Source organism: Miniopterus natalensis, chromosome 6, assembly GCF_054644295.1.
Source record: "Miniopterus natalensis isolate mMinNat1 chromosome 6, mMinNat1.hap1, whole genome shotgun sequence".
In the NCBI taxonomy this organism is placed as follows: Eukaryota; Metazoa; Chordata; class Mammalia; order Chiroptera; family Miniopteridae; genus Miniopterus; species Miniopterus natalensis.
The window spans coordinates 11905011-11921459 of NC_142086.1; the positions used below are offsets into that span (position 1 = coordinate 11905011).

Sequence of the window (16449 nt, forward strand, 5' to 3'; positions counted from 1 at the left end):
TCATGAATGTGACTAGTGCCCTTTCTCAAAAAGGCAGGAGAGAGAGTCCCTTTCCTCTTCTGCCGTATGAGGTATAGCAGAGAGATGGCTGTCTGAGCCAAAAAGTCAGATTCTCACCAGGCACAGTATCTGCCTGCACCTGATCTTGGACCTCCCAGTTTCCGAAACTGTAAGAAATGAATGTCTTGTTTATAGGCCACCAGTCCCTGGTTTTCTGGTACAGCAACCTGTAACAGAAAAGACCACATTTATCTTTTGGTCATTCCATGTCTCCGTACTTTTAATCCAGCCTTCATTCATGCATCTACTTTCCCTCTGGCTTCACTTTTTGTTTGTAGAGTGACCCAAAGGAGAAGCAGGTGAGGCAAAGGTTGGACCCGAGACTGGTAGATAGTGAGCCTGACCATGATCAGATTTAAGTTGACTCATGATTGCTTTTTCAAGAGTTAACAACAAAATATTTTTTATTGCTTCCACTCACTATTGTAGAAGATGGTGAGAAAACTTTGAAGGACATCTCTACTTTTTTCAGCGGCTTTCAGTAATTTTTTTTCAGAGCCGTAATTTATCCAGTAACTTTTCAAAATACAGTAACAGTTAATAAAAGATTGGTAATTAGTTACCATATATTATAGGTATTATGTTAAGTATAGGGCCAAGTTTATCCTATATAAAGTTAATTTTTTTATATTCTCTATTTTGGGGCCATTATGTCCAAAGTAAACTATTTAATAGCATGGGGATTTTATGTTTATGGGAATTTTTAAAGTTTGTAAGATTTTTATGAGGAGGCAGTATGGTTTGTTGGTTGTTATACTAAGAAGCTGAGGAGTTTTCGTTTAGGATAGTTAGAGTTTTGGCTTTGTAACTGACTAGTGGTTTGGCTTTGAGTTAAAAACCAAACCTAGTAACTCCTAGCTCTTTGACTCAAACCATGACTGACCCATAACCCGCCTTCCCTTCCATTGTAGGATTACCTCAAGGATAAGTGGTAAGGTATCCCCCACTGCCTTCTAGTGTGTGTAGCACCCAAAGGAAGCATAATTAGTTAAGTTTAAATCATCATATCCTGGTTTTTTTTGGCTCCTTGAGGCCTCCCTTCTCCCCTCCCCCCTTTAAAAAAAAAAAATGTCTTTATTGATTTCACAGAGAGGAAGGGAGAGGGGGGGAGAGAGAAATATCAATGATGAGGGAGTCATTGATTGGCTGCCTCCTGGGGAGGCATGTGCTCTGACTGGGAATCGAACCCTGATCGCCTGGATCATAGGTCGATGCTCAACCACTGAGTCACTCTGGCCAGGCTCCCTCCTCACTTTTTACCTAACTTTCTGTCTCCCTTTTTCCGTTTCTTCCTTTGGACGAGCACTAATAGCTCTGCAGAACCAGGTTAGGCATATAGTAGTTTAGAGCATAATTTTACTATTTGAATTATTTCAAAGCTCTATATTTGGACTGCCTTTTCTTTGGTTATGTATTTATTTTCAGTTCTTAATTGAGAGCAAACATACTTTTATAAAATTATTCCTGTGAGAAAATATGACTCTTGTTTTATTGTCATATGACATGTTCTCTAGGCATGCAGTACCAAAAAGCGGACAAATACCTGACCTACATTTTCATTTTAGTTTGACATATAAGTAGTAGAAGACCTTACTGAACTAGCCTAAATAGTGGGGGCTGTGTCACTCTTTAAGGGATACATCTTTGTATTATCCTGCAGGAAGCTTAGAGTACGGTGGGTAATGAACTGCCGTAATGATGTTCCTAGGAACCCACACGGGTGTCTTTCATTTCTCTTCTCTGCCATCTTATGTGTTTTGGTGGTGTCGCTCTTCGTGGTTACAACATGGCCATGTTCCATGCTACACTATTTTTTTTAAATAAGGAAGACATATCCAGGTAAATTTCATTGACCATGATTGTATCTTATGCCTGTGCCTAAACCTGATGGGTGGAGTAAACTTCGCTTGACCTAACCAGGATTCAGCTCCCAAGGGGAAGAGGGTGAGCATTACTGCCAGCAAACGAGAAGGGGGCGTGTTTGTGAGAAGCCTGCACAGTCTGTCACAGTGAGGGAGATCACAGTTTTGCTAATTTCTGCAAATTTTTTATGAGATCACAAATGTAGGCAGTCATGCCTTGACTTATTCACTATATGTTTTGGAGTGCTTAGTGAATTCCACTGCTCTTACTGACCATAGAGCAGGGAACAAACAGGGAAAATGTTGCTCCGTGGAGCTTGTATTTTATTGATGAGATAGACAAACAAGATAAAGCAATTCAATTTTATGGTATCTTATGCCAAATGCTAAATCAAATTTGAATCAGAGAAGGGAGCGTGGAAGGTGTGTGTGTGTGGGTGGGGAGCTGCATGGAATCATGCCCAGGGAAGGTCTCACTAAGAAGATGACCTGAGTAAAGCGGCGGCAGCGTAGGCCTGTCCGGGGAGAAGTGTGTTCTAGGCAGACTCTGCGGTGGAGCGGGGTGAAGGAAGTGCCGTCAGAAGGGGGAGCTGCTAGACAGGATTGAGCAGAGGAACGACCCAGTAGAGCAGTGTCGCAATCACTTTGGCCGTCTGTTGTGCTAAATAAACCAAAGAGCATTAAAAATGGAAGCAAGGAGCCCTGGCCGGTTTGGCTCAGTGGTTAGAGCAACGGACCGTGCACCAAAGGGTCACGGGTTCGATTCCCAGTCAAAGGCATGTTACCTGGGTTGCTTTTTCACTCCCCACCCCTGGTTGGGGCACATGTGGGAGGCAACCAGTAGATGTATCTCTCTCTCCCCCCTCTCCCCTCCCCCCTCTCTCCCTCCCTCCTTTCCACTCTCTCTGAAAAGCAATGGAAAACATATCCTCTGGTGAGGATTAATAGGGAAAAAAAAAGAAGCAAGGAGCCCAGGTAGGAGCTGTTGGAATAATCCAGGAGAGAGATGATGGTGACTTGGACGAGAGCAATGAGAAACAGTTGGATTCTGGGTATTTCCAAGCAGAGCCCACAGCACTTGCTGATGGTCTAGATGTGGACTATGAGGGGCAAAGAGGCCTCTATGATAGCGGCCAGGATTTTGGCCTGAAGAGTTAGAATGGAGTTGATGTGATGAGATTAGGAAGAACAGGGATTGAATTTAACATCAGTAAATTAGCATGTTAAATTTGAGATGTCAAGTAAATATTGAGGACAGATCAATGTTTTTTTAAAAAATATATGTCTTTATTGGTTTCAGAGAGAGGAAGTGAGAGGGAGAGAGAGAGAGAGAAACATCAGGGATGAGAGAGAGTCATTGATGGGCTGCCTCCTGCATGCCCCCAACTGGGGATGGAGCCGCAACCCAGGAATGTGCCCTGACCGGGAATCGAACCGCTATCTCTTGGATCATAGGTTGATGCTCAACCACTGAGCCATGCCGGCCGGTCTCAATTTGTATTTTTGAAAAGGATGAGATTCGGCATTAATAATAAGTATAGTGGCATCTTGGTTTTCGAACGTTTCCGTTGACGAGCATTTCGGGTCACTAACGCCGTAAACCCAGAAGGAAATGCTTCGGGTTTGGAACCGCCTCGGAAGTGGAACATGCCCCGCGGCTTCCGCCGGGTGCAGACCCTGAGGCCTGGCTGTGGGCTGTGGGGCCCTCGGTTTTCAAACACTTCAGAGCTCGGGCTTCCAGAACGGATTACATTCGAAAACTGAGTACCACTGTAATGGCTTTTAAAAGAATATAAAGCAAAAACACAGCAATAAGGAGAAATCAGGAAATGGAGAAAAAAGTGTTATATGGGGAGGGATATTTTATATTCCATTGAACAAATACAGGGAAATACTAGAAATAATTTTAAAATAGAGTACTCGAAGCATTTATGCACTGAGAATTTATTTAGTGCGCACTATATTCTTCTTTCAAAAATCACATATTAAATATGTATTCTTTGAAGCAGTGGCTCATTTTTGAAGCCCCAGACCTTGTCCAAAATATGCATAAAAAAGAAATCCATTACAAGGACCAATAGTATAGATTTAGTTTGTGCCAGTTTCCTCTGTGACATGATGCAGTGATCTTTCTAAAGGACGTGTTGTTGACAACTACATCATCTTCCCTGACCCCAACTTCCTCAGCATTGTGTGCCTATAGTGAATGCTCAGGCATATCACTCAGTAGCAATCCAAGCCAAGAGAAAGAATCACTACAGTTAATTTTGTGTGATATATATCAGGATCAATGGCTTTCCTTATGAAGGGGAATTAGTCCAAGATACCTTTTAATCAGATTATTGTACTTGTTTGCATTTAATAAGGATGCAGCACATAGCTAGGATTTTCAATCTGTGTTCATCACATAAAATGCTGAGAACACCTCATAAAATACTTTTCATATTTAGGTAGAAAATTTGATTTAGAACATCATTGACATTTTTAACTTATTTTAGAACTTTTAAAATATTATGCTGCATGAAGTAGGTATTGCTTGATAATATGTGCCCTACCTATAATGCAAAGTTGTTCAGGAAATTGAATTATAATTGCCAGATAAAAGTACTATAAAATAAATAGAAGGAATTATTTATTGGGCAAAGAAATTGTGCTCTTTAAAATGAATTAGGCTTTTCTCATCACACTTTTGGCCAATCAGGGTGAATATATGACTGATGACCTATATGAACAATGAGGGGAAACACTTATATTTAGAGGGAATACTATTTGTACAGAATCAGAGTATATCGAATTACTTTAGTTTGCCTGTTTCTCTTGTTAATTTTTGCGAAGTGACCATCTCCATGAGAAAGTTCTGCAAATTTGCAGTAATTAAGAAAGCATTTATGCTAGTTTTATTTGAGACCATTTTGATAGTAGATATGAATTAGCCTCATTCTTTGATTGACCATACTGTAAGGTTTTATCTACAAGTCTGCTTTCAAGTTCTTTGGGGTTCTTTATATACTCCTTTGTTTTTACTTTTTAAAAAGTAGAGTTAGGAAAATCTGTTGCCTAGAAAGTAGCATTTGTTCATGTGTGCAAATTATTACCTAGACTAGCAATTTTCAACCCTTCTCATCTCAGGGCACACATCAATTAATTACTAAAATTCTGCAGCACAGCAAAAATATTTTTTGCTGATCTGACAAAAAAATATATTCAGTCACACCAAACAGCTATTGTTGTGTTGGCTGTTGTCATTTTTTTATTTGACAATCTAAGGGAAAAGAGGTCAGTGCCCCTGACTGAGTAGCCAGGTATTCCATATGTTAAAAATTCTTGCTGCACAATGTTTTGGTTTTTTGTTTGTTCTTTTTTAAATATGTGTGTGCCTCTCCTTGCCTATGCCTTTGCCCCTGCTGCCTTCCTTGACCCTCTTACTCTTCCATTTTGTGTTAATCACTTTCTTTTTAGTAATCCTGAGTTTATAATGTAGGTCCTTAAATACCGTGCCATTTAATTTTACTTTTTAAGTTTGCAAAAATGGTAGTATTCTGTAAGTAGCCTTCTGAGACTTGTTTTTTTTTACATTTATGTTGTTACACGTAGTTGCTGAGTAATATTCCATTGTATGAATTTATTCTACTGGTAGACATCTGGGTTATTGTTGGGTGTTTTTGTTTGCTTATTTCACTTGTTTTTGATATGTCTATATTGATACAGGTGTGTGTGTGTGTGTGTGTGTGTGTGTAGCTATTTTATATACAGAGTAGAGCAAAAGTAGATTTACAGTTGTTCATATGGAAAAGAATATAATGATTAATAAATAATAATACAAGAATAAACTTTGTATTTTGTGCACTCACACCTGTAAGCCTGTATGTCCCCAAAACATATATACACAATTTAACAGCTGATAACTCACTTAATTTTCACTCCTTTTCAGGTTTAACTGATTTGAAATAATGGGTGAAGCAAGACTAAACTTCGAACAAAGAAAATTTATCGTAAAGTGCCGGTAGAGTTTTTTAATGGGGATACATAAAAGATAAAGTTCATAGTATAAAACCGACAACCGTCGATGAATTGAGGGTGCACAACTACTGAACAAAATGATTCTTGACAGTTGTGATTCCATTGCTCTGCGTTATCAGCAGTGCCTGGATCAGATCTATCATCAGGTTGAAAACAGGCATTGACAAAAAAAAATATTTATTTCTGTAGGTTCTTTTAAATTTAAAAAACGAACTGTGTGTTAATAAACACTGATTTTACAATCATTCAAAGTGTGTATACATTTCTTTGGGACTCCCTGTATACAATAGGCATTGCTAATATTAGTGCTCTTTTGTATGTGTTCTGGTGCACACGTGCAAGACTCTAGGATATATACCTAAGAGGAGAAGTGTAGAGATAATGCCAAATTATTTTCCAAAGTCATTGTATGAGTTTACATTCCTCTAGTAATGTATCAGAAGCTCACATTGAGCCATTATCATTGGCAAAACTTAGAAATGTCAGTCTTCTTAAGTTTTCCCAGTAGAGTGACTACAAAATGGTATCTTATTGTGGTCTTAATTTGCTTTTCTATGATTGTTAATGAGGTTGAACACCCTTTCCTATGATTACTCACCATTGGAATTTTTCTTTCACAAAATGCTTGTTTATGTCTTTTGTCCACTGTGTACCTAAAACTATGTGTTAAAGGAATTTATTTTTTATATTTTTAAGTTTTAAAATAATAACACACAGAAAAGTTGCAAGCACATTAAAAATGGAAATTTTCCCCCAAAGATTTGATTTGACACTTCATCACCCCTGAATAAACGAGTGTATATTTCCTGCAAGCAAGGACATTGTCCTATAAACCACAATAAAACCATCAAAATCAGGAAATTAACATTGATTTAATCTTCTACCATGTAATCTTCAGGTCTCATTCAATTTTCACAAGTCGTCCCAATAATGTCCTTTATAGCAAAACGATGCAGTTCAGACTCAACCTTGCATTTACTTGTCAACATCTTTTCATTAGCCTTCAGAATGGAACAGTCCTTCAGTCTTTGTTTGACTTTTAAGACCTTAGCACTTTTCAATACTATATAGGCCAGTTATTTTGTAGAATGTCCCTTCCTTTAGAATTGTCTGCTGTTTCCTCATGATTATACGCAAGTTATGAATATTTATCTGGCAGGAATATTACAGATGTGATAGTGTGCCTTCTCTCTGTATCTTATCAGGTGGCACCCAGTCTTCTTTTGACCCATTACTTGGATGTCCACTTGGATTACTTGATTATGATGGTGTCTTGCCACGTTTCTCTACTGTGACATTACTCATTTCCCCTCTGTATTTAATAATTATTTTATGTGGAGGTACTTTGAAACTATGTAGATATCCCCTTCCTTATTAAACTTTCATTTCCTTAATTAATTTGTATCTGTATGAGTTCATGATTCAGTATTTTATTTAGGGAACTATAATCAGTTACTGTTGTTACTTATCTTGATGCTCGTCTGGCCCTGATTTGGCCACTGGGATTCCTTTCTGATTGGCTTCTATGTTCTTTTGACTTGTCATTCGTCAGCCACACTGCTACCTCTGATTTCATTCCCATGCTTACAGTTAGATCACACTTTCTTCCCTTTTGTACCTCCTCTAACCATAAGAAACCTGCCTGTCGTTAACGTAAAATGTTTTGCTTATTTGATTAGTCTCACAGTATATAATAAATCCGCTATATCTATTACACCCCCTCCACCAAAAATTTCTGTTTGAGCTTCAAAGACCCTTTGTGTGGAAGCCCTTCTCATCCTACCTGGATCCCTACATTGCACAGCACAGTGCGTCTTTTTATGGGCACCTCCTCCCCCTGCTCAGGCAGTGACACCCATTGTTGGACCCCTGCCTTGCAAAGTCCTGCTCAGCCCAAACTGCTCTTCCAGAGCTTGGGCTCTGACTCCCACACCACACTGTTCCCTCCACTCCACCACAGACTGCCTCATTCTGCTCAGACTCTGACACCCCTTATTAGGGGTAACCTCTATCCATTTTACCCACTATTAATATAAATGTTACAGGATACACCCCCCCATACACACACATTCTAGATATCAAGATCGTTTTTGGCAATGTGCTTTGTGATGTTGTAGTTCATCTTTTCTTTTTTTTATTTGTTGATGGAAGTTTTTAATTATAACAATTGAATTTATTCATCATATGCTTTATAGTTAGGCCTTCCTATGTTTTAAGAAAACTTTCCCTACTCTGAGCTTACAGTAGTATTCTCTTATATTGTATTATAAAATATTAAAGACTTGCCTTTCTACTTATCCCTGTGAAACTTATTTTATATGTTATACAATAGGGATCCAATTTCTTTTTTCCCCCCCAAATAAATAACCAATTGTTTTAGTGCTATTGAATGATTTGCCCTTTCTTCAGTGATCTGAAGTCAACTTTTGTCAAATATCACTTTTTATGTGTGTGAAGGTCTGTTTTTTCTCCAGCAGTCAGTCTGTCTCTGTGAGAAGCACACTAACTGAATTGGTACACTTTATAATGAGTCTCAGGATAGATAGGGCGGGCTCCCCAATGTATTCTTTTTTCTGGTTGCATGGCTTGTCTGTTAGAGGCTTTTGCTGCTCTGTTACTTTTAGAGTCAATTTAGAAATCTTTTGGATTTTGTCAGGATTGCATTAAATGTACTGGTTTAAATTGAGAATTTTTATTTTATGACATTGTGTCTGTCATGAACATGGTACTTATTTAGGTTATGTTTAATGTCTTCCAGTATATTTTTCCATATAGAATTTGCAATATTTGCAAGCTACTTCTATTCTTTGGGTACATTTTATTGTTGGATTTTTTAAAGTGTTAATTTCTGTTTATTACTGGTATATAAAATTAGTTGATTTGTAAGTGATTTATATTTAGCCACAATAATTGAATACAAACAAACCTATTCAGATAAATGTTGGACATGCTCAAAAGCAAATAAGATTAGAAGTCCAGGTTTTTACCCTGAAATTATTTTGATGCTTTACTAAATACTAGGTAAAAAGTCATCTTTTTTACAGTTTTATTGAGATATAATTCACATACAATAAAATTCACCCATTTAAAGCATTCTTTATAGTCACACAGGTATACAGCAACCACCATCGAATTTTTGAACATTTTCATGGCCTAACAAGGAACCTCACACCCATTAGCACTCACTCCCCATTCCCCTTCTCCCCCACGCCCAGCCCTAGGCAACTACTTACTAATCTACTTTCTGTCTCTGAACTTGCCTGCTCTGGATATTTCACGTAAATGGAATCATACAATATATGTTTTTGGTTTTTGTGTGTGATTGGCTTCCTTCACTTAGCATAATAACTTTTAAGGTTCATCATAGTGGTAGCGTGTGGCAGTCCTGCATTCCTGTTTATGGTTAAATAATATTCCATCGTGTTGGATCTGCCTCATTTTGTTTATCCATTATCAGTTGGTGGACACTTAGGTTTTGCAGTTTTAGGCTGTTACGAATAATGCCGTTGTAAGCATGCAGCTATAGATTTCCATGTGGATGTAGTTTTCATTTCCCTTCTCTTTATACCTAGGAGTAAGAATCTCTGAGTCAGATGGTAACTCTGTGTTTAACTTCTTAAGGAACTGCCAAATTGTTTTCCTTAGTGATTGTGCCATTTTATATCTCCACCAGCAGAGTGAGAGAGGTGAATAGTCATTGTAAGTCTACTTTTACATTCTCCAAAGAGTAATTATTATTATATATATTAAATTATGATTATTTTAAATAATGAGAGAAATGACATACATCAGATTTATTTTAAAGCAATTTTTGATTCTCTATTGAACACATATTTTTATTTTTCACAGTCTTATTGAGTTATAACTCACATACCATATAGTTCACCCGTCCCGAGTGTTCCGAATGATGGGTTTGAGTGAGCTTATCTAGATGTGCAGCCGCCAGCACAGCACAGTATTGGAGCATTTTCATCGCCCCGCAGAATTCCTTCATGCCCATGGCAGTCAGCTTCTGCGCCCTCGTCCTGTCCTGGGCGATGATCTGCTGTCCTTCCCTGTAAGTTTGACTTTTCTAGGCATTTCATATATAAATGGAATCATACAAATAGAGTATTTGCATCTAGCTTCTGTCATGAAGCATTCTGTTTCTGAGGATCATTCTGCTGCATGAATTTTTAGTTCATTACTTTTTATTTTGGTTGCCCCTTTATTCTTGTCCCTTCACCAGCTGATGGATGTTTGGGTTGTTCAGTCATTTGTTTTTATTTCTCTTGGTTAGATACCCAAGAGGGAAATTGCTGGGTCATGTGGTTATCTGTATAAGTTTAACATTTTCAGAAACTGCCATACTGTTTTCCAAAGTGGAAAATGTATGAGAGTTTCAGTTTCTCCCTGTCTTCCCAAACCTTTGAACTTTTTAGTCTTTAATTTTTTTTTTTAATCTATTCTAGTGGATATGTAGTGGAATCTCATTGTGGCTTTATTTGCATTTCTCTAATTGGTAATGATGATGAGATCTATTTATGTATTTACTAAACATTTAGGTATTTTTGGTGAAGTGTCTTTAAATCTTTAGTAATTTTTAAAAATTGTTTTTCTTTTTATAATTGAGGTCTAAGGGTTTTAATATGCTGAGTACCATTTCTTTATGTGATCTTTACATTTCTATATATGTGATTTGTAAATATTCTCTCTTGTTCTGGGGCTTATCTTTTACCTAAATGATGTTTTTTTAAGAAGTTGGTGAAATTCAATTTTTTTTATAATTGATTGTACTTTGTTGTTCATTTTTAAGAACTCTTTCTCTAACCTGAGATCACAAGATTTTTTTTCCTATGTCTTCTAGAAGTTTTGTAGTTTTAGCTTTTACAAGTCAAACTATTAGCCATTTTGAGTTATTATTTAAGGCCTTTATGCTTTCATATATATCTTAGGATAAGTTTCTATAAAAAAAGCACAGAGATTTTGATAGATGAATTTGGGGAGAATTTCCATATTTACAATATTGAATCTTCCAGTCCGTGAACATGGAATGTATCATTATTTACATTTTCTTCAATATCTTTTAACAATGTTATGTAGTTTTCAGTATGGGTTTTACACTTCTGTTAAATTTACTCTTAAGTCACTTATTCTTTTTGCTACTATTGTGAGTAGAATTTTAAAAATTTTATTACTGGGTTATTTTTAATATAGAGAAATTAATTTTTGTGTGCGGGTTTTGTGTATCCTGCAAGTTTTCTGAATTTTCTTATTAATTTTTGTAGCTTTTTCATAGATTCCTTAGAATTACCTATATACAAGATAATATTGTCTGCAAATAAATATAGTTAGGACTTCTTTTTTTAATTACATTTATCGGGGTGACATTTGATTGATTAGTAAGATTATGTAGGTTTCAGGTATACAATTCTGTGATACATGATCTGTACATGGCATTATGTGCCCACCACCCAAAGTCAAATCATCTTCCGTCATCATATATTTGGCCCCCCTTACCCTTTACTACTCCCCCACCCCCCCTTCCCTCTGGTAACCACCATAATGTTGTCTGTGTCTCTGAGTTTCAGTTTTATATCCCACATATGAGTGAAATCAGATGGTTATTAACATTTTCTCTCTGACTTATATCACTTAGCTTGATAGTCTTAAGGTCCATCCATGTTGTCGCAAATGGCAGTATTTTATCTCCATATGTGTTCCATTGTTTACATGTCCCCACATCTCCTTTATCCAGTTATCTGTCAAAGAACACTTGGGTTGTTTCCTTGTCTTGGTCACCGTAATTAATGCTGCAATGAACATAGGGGTGCATATATCTTTCTGAATAAATGTCTTCAAATTTTTCTTATAGATACCCAGAAGAGGGATGGGGTCATATGATAACTCAATTCTTAATTTTTTTGAGGAACCTCCATACTCCTTTCCATAGAGGCTATACCAGTTTACATTCCCACCAGCGGTGAATGAGGGTTCCTTTTTTTCTACAACCTCTCCAACACTTGTTATTACCTGTCTTGTTGATAATAGCCATTTTAACAGATGTGAGTTGGTATCTCATTGTAGTTTTGATTTGCATTTCCCTAATAGCCAATGAGATTGAACATCTTTTCATACATCTGTTGGCCATTTGTATGTCTTCTTGGGAGAAGTGTCTGTTAGGTCCTCTGCCCATTTTTTAAATTAGAATTTGTTTGGTGTTGAGTTGTATGAGTTCTTTATACATTTTAGATATTAACTTCTTGTTGGAGCTGTTGTTTGCAAATATCTTCTCTGTAACTTCTTTTTCAAGAAGCCTGTATGTCTTTACGTTTCTTGCCTGATTGCAGTGAGTAGACTGGTACAGTGTTGAACGGTGGTAGCTAGAGCAGACATCCTTGCCTTTTCCCCAGTGTTAGAGGGGAAAGCAGTCAGTCTTTCACCACTAAGTATGGTGTTAGTTGTAGGCATTTATCTCAGAAAGGAAGGGTTGTTTTTCACATTGAAACATTCAATTAATGTAATAAACCTTATTAATAGAATAAAGAACAAGAACCACGTATTTCAATAGATACAGAGAGAAAAATTTGACACAGAAATTGAATAAAATAAAGAGTTTAAACAAAGTAAGAGGTAGAGAGGAAGCTACTTTACAAAGTGGTGAGGGAAAAGCTTTCCAAGGAAATGACATTTAAGCAGATATCTAAATAACCAGAAGGCCTAGTCATTCAGCACTTGGGATTGCGCTTGCGTTGTTCACTTTGCAATTCCAACACCTAGAACAGTGCACAGTCCCTAAAATTTGTTTAGCAAATGGATAGTTTAGTATCTTTCTCAGCATCACTGTGTGGTCATTTTACCATGTCTGTCATTACATATTCTCTGGAAACATATATTTTAATGATTGTCTATTGTTTACAGTGTAATTATAACAAAATTATTTAAACATTTTCTTATTTGTAGACAAGCTTCCTGTCTTCATGATTCAAAACACATCTGGCACATTCAGTTTCATTGACTTAGATTTAATGCTGATTTACCTGTTTATTAATATAAGACAGTTTGTAAATATTAATCTGTGAGAGTAGTCTATTTTATATTATCTTTAACTAATTTTAAATAATTTTCTTTTTATATTTCATGTGATCATATGTGTGTAGTTCAAAAGGGTTAAAACTGCTTTAATAGAGACGAACCATTAAAACAGTGCTAGACTATGACAAAAATCAGATACAAATTGTGGGCTTTGGAGATTTTTAACTGTTCATGTGAAAAATGTAGACTTGAACTTGATGCACCGTGACCAGGTGTTTCGCACTGCCTGAGTTCAGACCATCGTAAGTGGGTAGTACTAGAAAAAAGCCATGATTTATCTTCCAGAGGACTGCCAACCCCCCATCTTTGTTTCAAGGAAAACGTGCCAGAGTTTGAATCCTACTTTAAGCTTTTACCAGTTTTGTGATTTGGGGAAACTGAAAGTCAGTTTCCTCATCTATACAATGAGGTCGTGATAGTAATCATCTCATAATGTTGTTTTAAGATCATGTATGTAAAGGCCTGTGCACAGTGTCTGACACATAGTAAGTGCCCAGTAAATGAGAGCTAGCATTACCTTTCAGTCTCTTGTAGTCCTGGCAGTGTTGGTAAGAGTGTAGCTATAAGGGGTCCCCTATGCTTTGAGGCCTCGTCAGCGAATACTGACCAGGTCGTTAATAATGTTCCTCTGTAAATGTGTACTTTTACTTTGGTCCAGAGTTGGCCATTTTCTTTACTGAATACACCTTATTTGGAGACTGTTTTCTTTTTTTTAAATTTATCTTTATTGAAAGTATTACAGATGTCCCCCTTTGTCCCCCATTGACGCCCTCCACCTCCCCACCCCACCAAGGCCTTCCCCACACTGCCAAGGCCTTCTCCACACTATTGTCTGTGTCCTTAGGTTATGCTTATATGCATATAAATTCTTTGGTTAACCTCTCCCCACCCACCCCACCCAACCCCTTGCCTCAGAGATTCGTCAGTCTGGAGACTGTTTCTTATCTGCTCACATACCAAAAGAGATTTGGCCCAAAAGGTAGTATTTTAAAGTACCATTAAGTTAAAACTTTTGGCATCAACTTGTAGGTCACTATTTGCAGCATTCATAATTGTAGTTATGGTTACTGTCTTTTTCCAACTTTAAAATAAAAGGTAATACCTTTGTTTTTCAAGAAGGAAAGAAATGCAATTGAAAACTGAATTAAAGTCTACTTGAATCTCAGTATTTTAGTAGGTAGTGTTGACAAGGGGCAAGATGGGGTTGCCTTGATTGAAACTTCCGAGGTTGGGTATTGGGGATTTGGAGAATTCCTAAAGCTCTGGCATATTCTAATAGGAATACTAATATGATTGCAAACATGGTTATTTTTAAGTTTGCACGTAAATCACTGCCTTATAAATAATCAGGAAAAGTGACTGTTCCCTACTGCTCTTAGAATTCCTATCAGAATTTATAATCCAGACCCAATTTGAGTCCAAGATCTATAGTTTCGGTGCATTACATTTAACCGGTCCTGCTCAGTCTGTTTCCCCTCTAGAAAATGGGGTAATGCATTCTTTGCTCATTGCACTGAGTTATGAAAATCAAATTAGGTCATGTCCAGGAAAGCACCTTGTAACTGGTAAAGAATGTAGTTTACTAATTACTACTCTAGTTCATCCTGTCAGACCAGCCCTTTGCTCACTACTGTGTGGTACCTTGCTGGTGGGGGTGACATGACAGCCTAGAATCTGTACTGTACACCACTTCTTAGGAGGGCTTCTTTTATACTTAGACCAGGGAATGGACAATTATAGACTATTGCTAATTTTGTTCTTTAATTTATTTTATTTATTACAAAAGTAATACATGTTTATTGTAAAGAAACTAGAAAATATAACTCAGCAAAAAGGAAAAATTAAAATTACCTCTAAATTCAGAAATAATTGCTACTTTTACTTTTGTATGCTTTTGAAACAAATTCAGTTCTACTGAACATAATGTTTTTTTCCTGTTTTTATAATATAATGTTACATGGAGTGATATACTATAATTACATATTTTAATGGCTGCATAGTGTCCCACTATAATTTATTTAACTAGTTCCAAACTTTTTATTTTGACGTTTAATGGCTGTTTTAATTTTTTTTACATTAGAAATAATGCGTATAATGACATTCTGATGGCTCAGTATTTGTATTGTCCTCATTTCTTTTTCATTAGGGTAAATCCTAGACTTAGAATTGCTACATTAAAGGGCATATAACATTTTCAAAATTTGGGTTTTTTTTTTAACTTTATTGAGGTATAATTGACATATAATAAACTGTACTTATTTATAGTTTGATAAGTTTTGACATATGTATACACCCATGAAACTATCACTATAATTAAGATAATGCCCTTTTGTAATCTCTCCTTTCTACACCTCACTTCTCCATCCCCAGGCAACTGATGATCTGTTTTCTCTCCCTATAGATTAATTTGCATTTTCTACAGTTTTATGTAAATGGAATCACACAATTTGTGTTCCTTTTTGTCCGGCTTCTTGCATTCAGCATAATTGATTTTTAAATTCATCCATGTTGTTTATATCAATCGTGTATCCATTTTTGTTTCTGAATAGTAAATAGTCCATTGTAGGAACGGACATACCATTATTTTCTTCACCTAGTGAGAGGCATTTGAGTTGTTTCCAATTTTGGGCTATTAAAAATAAAGCTGCTTTGGACATTGGTGTATAAGTCTTTCTATGGACATATGAGGCATTTGATATTCATTATAAATTTTGTGCTGGAAAGGTTACATAGATAGTATTTTGAAACAGGAAAAGCTTAATATGAAAGAAACTATAGGTATTGTTTTTTCCCTTTTTTTTTTAATATACCTTTGCGGGGAGTTAGAATTTTTAAGTGTAATTTAATTGAATTAGTTTGACAGAAATTGAAATTAACAAAGGTTAATAAGTGTATCGTAGCAACTATAGACCTTTTTTAGTTAGTTTTCTTGAAGCATCTACTTTTATCACATTAATGTATTGTCTAGAAAGCAAAGATCTGTTCCTTTCCTTTAATGGACAATTTATATTTCATAAACAATCTGTATTTCTCTGTCAAAGGACTACTTCTATATTGAACTTCTATATCAAGAAAAGGTACTAGGAAAACTCTACGGAACTTTATAAAACATATTCCAGAATTTGGTTTGGAATAGATGGCCAAGTATCTTTTTCTCTCCTCTTAACATGTACCCTAGACTGAAGGAGGAGCGGGGAATCTGAAGACTCCAGATGACATCAGAGTTACTTTCAACAGCCTTCTCAGTTTCCTTTCTCAGAAAGCAGAGACTCAAACCTTGGAGACAAGACGGTGAGAATATTTTTCCTGAGTTCTTAAGGCTTAATCATTGTGATTTTAATATATTTTAGACAGTCCTTTTGAAGTTATAAATTAGCTTATAATAACCAGATTTGTATTTTGTGTTTTATCTGTGCAAATTATTTCATTAGGC

The 16449-nt window shown here is 36.4% G+C and overlaps 1 protein-coding gene across 3 annotated transcripts in view; it reads left to right on the forward strand.

Moving 5' to 3' along the window:
• Positions 1-16449, forward strand: part of NRIP1 (nuclear receptor interacting protein 1) — a 90477-nt gene that overhangs the window by 30511 nt on the left and 43517 nt on the right. For all 3 annotated transcript variants that reach the window (XM_087818094.1, XM_087818093.1, XM_087818092.1), the window contains exon 3: positions 16195-16307. The gene's annotated coding sequence lies outside the window, so the exon portion shown is untranslated. The remainder of the gene's footprint in view (positions 1-16194; positions 16308-16449) is intronic.